Raw genomic sequence first — 8861 nt, forward strand, 5'->3', positions numbered from 1 at the left:
TGCATGATTAGGATCTAATTAAATTGTGGGTATTGGGAAGTAGTTGATGAGGTAGGAACCTATTGCCCTGCATTCAAACCTTGGAAGTTACTTTTACGTTATGCTTATATTGCCATGCTATGCTCATAGACGTGGTTTGGGTATGAGTGAAATCCATGACAGATGTGAGATTGTTATTTAATGGTTCAACTTAAGGTGGCAACTTGAATACACATCTGGGTGGATTGCTAGGGGCACCCTGGGGATATACCAGTGGACTTGCCTGGACACCTGGCGATATACCAGTGTTGCCCTAGGAGATCCCGGGGATATACCGTGTGATCATCCTATGGTCCGCCACCCAGGCTCAAAGGGATCATGAGATTATTCATACTAGAAACTTTCGTGTGCAGCCACAAGCCATTATGGGCTCTGGCATAGTTGATTAAGTCGTGCGAACTCTTACAGGGTAGACTAGCAGATGTAGGGGAAAGTAGGTGTACCGATCTATCCAACGTAAGGTGCTAGCACTTCTAAAAGGCTATGTCTCGGTCATCCGTTTCTCAAACACCATGTAGTGCGAGAAAACCAACGGAGGAGATCGAGTCTTGTGGGGAAAAGTGCGCAAACCTCTACAGAGTGTATAAACTAATCATGATTAGCCGTGTCCCCGGTTATGGACGTCTTGAGTATCTAGTTCTTGGATTATCCTGTTGATCTCATCATGTTACTTTAAATGAATATTGTTGGGTTTAATGATGTTACTTAATTGGGATTGAGAATGCTGTCAACCATTCTCAATGTTCAACAACCACCATGATAGTTAAATAAAATTTATTCCTTTGCAGTAGGGAAAAATTGGCTTTACGCAAAAACCTTATAACCATAGAGCTTTTCCACCAGCCAAATATGCATGTAGTGATAGTCTTTATTCATCATTCTCTATGGTGTGAATTTGCCAGTACATTCAATGTACTGACCCTCTGTGGCTGCAACGTCTCATGTTGCAGGATTATCTTATGACGTGTAAGTGATACATTAGGGTTACGATTTCTACACTCAACTTTGCCGTTGGTGTTGATGGGAATACACAACCTTGTTACTTCCGCTATTTTGGATTGGAGGTAATAGTATTTATGTTACTTTTACATGTGATTTACCTCTGCTATAAATCCTTCGAGTACTGTGTGTGTCAGCATACCGATCCAGGGATGACACTTAAGCACAGAGACTTGATCCATTCGGGTCAGGTCGCTACAAGATGGTATCAGAGCACATGTTGACTGTAGGACGTGACCCTAGAAGCTGGCAAGCCCATAGGAAAGATTTTCCCTACAACTTTCCTTTTCAAAAAGACCTTTTTACCTCTCTTCTCTTCTGAGCTTATTCAAAAATTCCCTTTAGTGAGACCATACCCCTTTCCCCTTTTTTGACCACACGAAGATTCGACTGATGAGACCACTCCAAGAAGTACAAGATATTGGACAACTAAGACCACTACGGAATGAAGAGTATATTCCGTGCATCTGAATAATGGAAACTACAATGGTGGAAGACCGAAGACAAGTAGAATTTGAAGACTCTGAAGAATTTCGAGATTTGTATGACCTAGGAAGGCTACCCATATGGAACTTGGCAGACTATGGAAGTTTTCAATACCCGAGATCAAGGGGTATCGGAGAAAGACTGAAACAAGGAGCATGAGAACTCGAAGTTTTGTTAAAGAAAACCCTAAGGCAGGAGATATCAACTATGGAATGATAGCGCATGGAAATGACAAGAGCAGAAACCCAGCTATCCAGCGTGTTATGGCCCTCTTATGCTATTGTCACCATGCTGAGTTAATGCATTTCTTCAGAATGGATTGGATGGTAGATGGAGCATCTATCAGCAACAGGTGAAGTTTTAACCTCAGCCGGTGTATCACCAGTATCTGGAGTAGTACATCAAGAAGTTTAAAATGGAGCTCCAGGAAGTCGTATTAGACAAGGAAGTATTTCATGAGGAACTCAGGATCCTGAAGATGAGAGTAGCCAAGCTGGAGGAGCTACAACCTCGAGATACCGGAGAATTGTCAAGAACTGAAGGACAGTATGACCATGGTTCATGTGAAGGATGTTGAAACCAGAAGTTTGAAATGCAACTCCGGAATATTAAAGGATGTCACAAGAGATTTCACGCCAACAGAGGTTGATCTGGCAAAAGAACTTGAGAAAGACAAGCATGATCGGAAGAAGCCATTGGAGGCATGAACAAGGCTTGAAGAGTTTGGAGACATTGAAGGTTTATTGACCTTTAGAAGACCAAACCCCTGTTATATACCTATGTTAGATGCGATGTTTGTGAGCTGTCATTTGTTTGATGTTTTTCCGACAGCCACAGATAAAATCTGTCTTTTCAAAAACTGTTGTTTGCATTGTGTGTATCCCTCTCCCTCTCTCTTATCTTACCCCAAACCCATGGACCCAATAGAGGATGAATCAAGATGAGCTTATACTTTTTGGACCGATGAGCCAATTGGAGACGGACCAATGGATTCAGAACATGGAGGATCACATGGAGAATAACCCTATAGTTGGACATGATATGACCCAACATGCTCTTCTGTGCTTTGAAAGAGGTGCTGCTACTTGGTGGAGGATGTACCAAACCATCAATGGATGGCAAGGAGTAACCACTTGGAAAGATTTTAAGTTGACTTTGCTAAAGTCTCAGTTTGTGTCCCAGAAATTGAAGCCTTATGGAAAGGATATGAAAAAAAACTTGTGCATGCAAGCTTTGTGGAGAAATAGGACACAACCATAAAGAACACAAGGATGAATGCACTAATTGTGAAGGAAGTCACCCAGTGGAAGAATGCCCAACTAGGCAGATCACTTGTTTCTTGTGTGAAGGGACTACCCACTACCCTGCTCAGTGTCACATTTACCCCATGGTACAAAGAACCATCCAGCAGAAGAAAGAAGCAACGAGAGGAGCCCTTATGGAAAGTTTAGAAGAACCTGTGATGAAGGAAGATGTGGAGGACACACCCAAAGAAGAGCCAATTAAACCCTACACCAAGTCATGCTATTCATGTGGAGAAGAAGGACACATCTCCCAGAATTGTTTGAATGGAGATTTAGTAGAATTCCCGACAGAGGAAGTAGAGTATGACCCACTGGAAATAGAAGCTCTGATGGGAATGGAAAAGTCCAGAAAGAGAAGTAGATTGGATTCCAGGAAGGATCTGAGTCATGTCACCTGTTATAAGTGCAAGGAGTCAGGGCACTACCTCAGCAATTGCCCAAAAAGGAAGCCAAGGACCCAAGTAGGCTACGTAATCACAAGGAAACCTCGAAACCTGTCAGTAGTAATATGTTTTAGTTGTAATGGAGTAGGGCACTTTGCCAGAGAATGCCCCAATGAGAAGGAAACTTGTGCTAGATAGTTGAGTTTGCAACAAAAGAAATGGAGTAGTAGAAGTGAGAACATTTTCTTTTATATTGAGGTGTTGAGTTGAGACATGTAATGGAAAAGCGAGAGATTGTAATCATTTGAGAATGAATAAAGTAGCATCGTTGGTACTGATATGGATTTTATGAGTTGTTACTCTATGAAGAAGGATTTTGACCATTTTGAGGATATGAGAAATATGGTCTATGGAAGATTTGTGCATTTTAAGGGTGGTAGTACCCTGTAAGAACCTTTGACCCCTGGAAAAGATAAGGATACTCCACTGAGTGGATTTCGGACAAAAATAAATATGAGTTTTGTCTCGATATGTGTGATGCCCCAAGAGTATGTGGGATGAAGTTGGAGACCGTCAGTTGTTTGGACCAAATGTGATCAAGGAGTCAGAAGAGAATGTTAAGTTGATTCGAGATAGACTGAAGGTAGCTCAGTCCAGGTAGAAGAGTTATGCAGACTTAAAAACGCAAGGAGGTAGTTTATGAAATTGGAGACAGAGCATGTCTTCGTGTGACCCCTCTGCGAGGAGTTAAACAATTTGGAGTTAAGGGACAGTTAGCCCCGAGATTTGTAGGACCATACCGAGTTTTGGAGCGTATGAGAGAAGTGGCCTACAAGTTTGAGTTACCCGAAGGACTGTCAGGAGTTCAGGATGTGTTTCACGGTTCCCAATTGAAGAAGTGCCATGCAGAGATGGCCAATATTCCCTTGTAAGGACGCTTGACCCTGGAAAGGATAATGATGTTCCACGAAGAGGAATATGGACTTCATACGTATAAGTTTTTATCTCGGTATGAGGGATATCCCACGAGGATGAATAGATGAATTAGTATTGGATATAAAGGAGGTATGATGTTGGAAATATGGATCAATGGAAATTCCATGATGAGTCTGAGTAATCATGTCCTAGTTTGGTGCCAATAGAAGGAAGGAAGACAGTACAATTGGATGGATTTAAGAATACTAGGAAGTTGGAAGTTGGAATAATGATCGGTTTCCCAATTGCAAGTTCAAGGACTACAAGTGATGAGATGGGACATAACCCACAGGCCCCAGGACCTGCCAAGAAGCAAGCACATTTTGCTGAAGGAAAAACCCCGGAGGAAGATACGATGTTTATCGATAGACGGTCTTATAGGAGTTTACGCAAACCTGAGAGTGGTGGAGGAACGCTAGATGATTGTTTGGCTTGCAGAATCCATGGATTATTCCGAACTTGGTTCGTCGACGAGAGAAATTCTGCAATGCTTGTGAGGATGACCGAGTGTTACAATGCGAGATTCACTAAACCGTATACAAGGTAATGATTTGGGTGCGGGATGGATTGATCACCATACCGACTTACTATTATTATTCGCCTTGCTATATGGGATGGTAAATCTGAGTGACTTACCTATAGTAGAGAGACGGCGATATTAAACCTTGTTTAAGCCTTAGAATGGTATAGGTATTTTTTTCCCTTGTACAAGGCAGCTTTGCCAACCGTAGGTTATACGGTGAGGATCAACCCAGACCCATTTCCTGCAGGAGAAACCATAAATTGTTGACCACCATGAGATATCGATAGTTGTTTAGTTTTGGTGCCAGACCATCAGCTAAGAAGACCCAGTCTCGGAATAACCTTACCAAGATGAAATGACAAAAGAAATGAGGAAAAGGTTATGCCACTACTGGAAGAGCCCAGAGAAGGAATTTGCCGAGAATCTGAGAAGACCGGCCCCGTCAAGAATAAGGATGGAGTATATGAGTATTGATGGGACCGTAACCATGTTTCTAAGGGTGGTAGCACCCCAGACCCCGGTGATGATTGATGGAATTTGAGGAGACCCCCAAACCCTAACCTTTTCTTGCTAGCCTCTTCGAATCTCGAGGACGAGATTCATTTTAAGGGTGGTAGGTTTGTAACATCCCAAAATTCTAAATTTTGGAATGTTATAATAAATAGATAGACTTGATTGACTGTTTGATTGATTGACTGAAAGTGAGTGAAATTCGAAACTTATATTACCATGCTATGCTCGTAGACGTGGTTTGGGTATGAGTGAAATCCATGACAGATGTGAGATTGTTATTTAATGGTTCAACTTAAGGTGGCAACTTGAATACACATCTGGGTGGATTGCTAGGGGCACCCTGGGGATATACCAGTGGACTTTCTCGGACACCTGGGGATATACCAATGTTGTCCTAGGAGATCCCGGGGATATACTGTGTGATCATCCTACGGTCCGCCACCCAGGCTCAAAGGGATCATGAGATTATTCATACTAGAAACTTCCGTGTGCAGCCACAAGCCATTATGGGCTCTGGCATAGTTGATTAAGTCATGCGAACTCTTATAGGGTAGACTAGCAGATGTAGGGGAAAGTAGGTGTACCGGTCTATCCAACATAAGGTGCTAGCGCTTCTGAAAGGCTATGTCTCGGTCATCTGTTTCTCAAACACCATGTAGTGCGAGAAAACCAACGGAGGAGATCGAGTCTTGTGGGGAAAGGTGCGCAAACCTCTGCAGAGTGTATAAACTAATCATGATTAGCCGTGTCCCCGGTTATGGACGTCTTGAGTATCTAGTTCTTGGATTATCCTGTTGATCTCATCATGTTACTTTAAATGAATATTGTTGGGTTTAATGATGTTACTTAATTGGGATTGAGAATGCTGTCAACCATTCTCAATGTTCAACAACCACCATGATAGTTAAATAAAATTTATTCCTTTGCAGTAGGGAAAAATTGGCTTTACGCAAAAACCTTATAACCATAGAGCTTTTCCACCATCCAAATATGCATGTAGTGATAGTCTTTATTCATCATTCTCTATGGTGTGAATTTGCCAGTACATTCAATGTACTGACCCTCTGTGGCTGCAACGTCTCATGTTGCAGGATTATCTTACGACGAGTAAGTGATACGTTAGGGTTACGATTTCTACACTCAACTTTGCCGTTGGTGTTGATGGGAATACACAACCTTGTTACTTCCGCTATTTTGGATTGGAGGTAATAGTATTTACGTTACTTTTAGATGTGATTTACCTCTGCTATAAATCCTTCGAGTACTGTGTGTGTCAGCATACCGATCCAGGGATGACACTTAAGCACAGAGACTTGATCCATTCGGGTCAGGTCGCTACACATATTTACAGAGCAATTTTTATTGCTTTGCACCGATGACAACTTACTTGAAGGATCTTATTCAATCCATAGGTAGATATGGTGGACTCTCATGGCAAAACTGGTTTAAGGGTATTTGGAAGTACAAGTAGTATCTCTACTTGGTGCAATGAATTTGGCTAGCATGAGGGGGAAAGGCAAGCTCAACATGTTGGAGGATCCAAGATAATATAATTTATCTCATATGTAAGAAAACATAACCCATTACGTTGTCTTCCTTGTCCAATGTCAACTCTTTAGCATGTCATATTTTAATGAGTGCTCACAATCATAAAAGATGTCCAAGATAGTATATCTATATGTGAGAACCTCTCTTTCTTTATTACTTCCTATTAATTGCAACGATGACCTAAACTATGCTTGTCAACTCTCAACAACTTTTACTCATCATACTTTTTATATGCGAGCTCATTACTCTCCATGAGATCCATATGATCTCTTTATTTCTTTTTATTTCTTTCTCTTTTCTTTTATTCACTTAGGATCATGGCAAAACAATCAAGCCCTTGACTCAACACTAATATTTATTATATAGCTCACGGACTCGATTACATAGAAGGATAATAAAGCAAAACTCACAACTAGATCATGCCGCAAACTTTATTCTACTAGATCAAAATACTACTAATAAGATCGAACTAAGGAAAACAGTAAAGATAGGAGTTGTGATACGATACCAGGGCACTCCCCCAAGCTTGGCAGTTGCCAAGGGGAGTGCCCATACCCATGTTATTCTATCTCCTTGGTTGGTGAAGAAGGTGGAGCTGTTGTTGATGATGGATAGTCGCACATCGAGCGTAGGAGGTCTTCTAACTTGCGGATAATGCCCTTGAGTGAGAGGATATGCTCCTTCAACAAAATATTTTCACGTGTGAGATACTTATTTTGTATACGAGCCAACTCAATGATCTTGAAAGCTTTGATTTCTGTAGGGGTAAGAAGATTATGATCCAGTTAAAGGGTGTCTTCTGTTGCTGGAACTTGGTCCTCCACGACCTTCTTGATCCCTTTATACTTATTGATCTCCATAGGTTCTTCTCTCTTCAGCTCTATCTTCATTAGCCAAACATCATTGCCCTCATGGTTGGAGGAGGAGGGAGACGACATAGTGCCTGGTCTTGAAAACCCTGATAGGAAACAGCTCAAAACAAAGACATGAGATTTTTGCGTGATACGGGAGTCAAAACCCTCGGGAGATTATATAATGAATTTTTACCGACCAAAATATGTATCGTGCAAGAAAACGGAGTCCGGAAGGCACACGAGGAGCTCACGAGGTAGGGGGCGCGCCCTAGGGGGGCGCCCTCCACCCTCGTGAGGCCCTCATGTCCTTCCCGGACTGCTACTTAATTTTCTATTTTTCTAAATATTCCAAAACGGAGAAATATTGCCTTAAAAATGTTTTTGGAGTCGGTGTACTTACCGTACCATATACCTATTCCTTTTCGGAGTCTGAAACGTTCTGGAAAGTGTCCCTTATGTATTCCTCCAGGGTTACGGTTTCAATAATATTGGTTTCAACATTTATGGGATTACCTAAGATATAATGTTTGATTCTTTGACCGTTTACCACCTTCAGATTTGTGCCTTCGAAGTTGTTGATTTTTATGGCACCGGAACGATAGACCTCCTCGATAACATAGGGGCCTTCCCATTTAGAGAGAAGTTTCCCTGCAAAAAATCTTAAACGAGAGTTGTATAGCAATACATAATCATATACATTAAACTCACGCTTTTGTATCCTTTTGTCATGCCATCTTTTAACCTTTTCTTTAAACAACTTGGCATTTTCATAAGCTTGGGTTCTCCATTCATCAAGTGAGCTAATATCAAATAACCTCTTTTCACCGGCAAGATTGAAATCATAGTTGAGCTCTTTAATAGCCCAATATGCCTTATGTTCTAGTTCGAGAGGTAAGTGGCATGCTTTTCCATATACCATTTTATACGGAGACATACCCATAGGATTTTTATATGCAGTTTATAGGCCCATAATGCATCATCAAGTTTCTTGGACCAATTCTTTCTAGACCTATTGACAGTCTTTTGCAAAATTAATTTGAGTTCTCTATTACTCAATTCTACTTGACCACTAGACTGTGGGTGATACGGATATGCAATTCTATGATTGACGTCATATTTAGCAAGCATTTTACGGAAAGAACCATGAATAAAATGTGAACCACCATCAGTCATTAAATATCTAGGGACTCCAAACCTCAGAAAAATAACTTCTTTAAGCATTTTAATAGAAGTGTTA

The sequence above is a fragment of the Triticum aestivum genome, chromosome 5A (assembly GCF_018294505.1).
Source record: "Triticum aestivum cultivar Chinese Spring chromosome 5A, IWGSC CS RefSeq v2.1, whole genome shotgun sequence".
NCBI lineage: Eukaryota > Viridiplantae > Streptophyta > Magnoliopsida > Poales > Poaceae > Triticum > Triticum aestivum.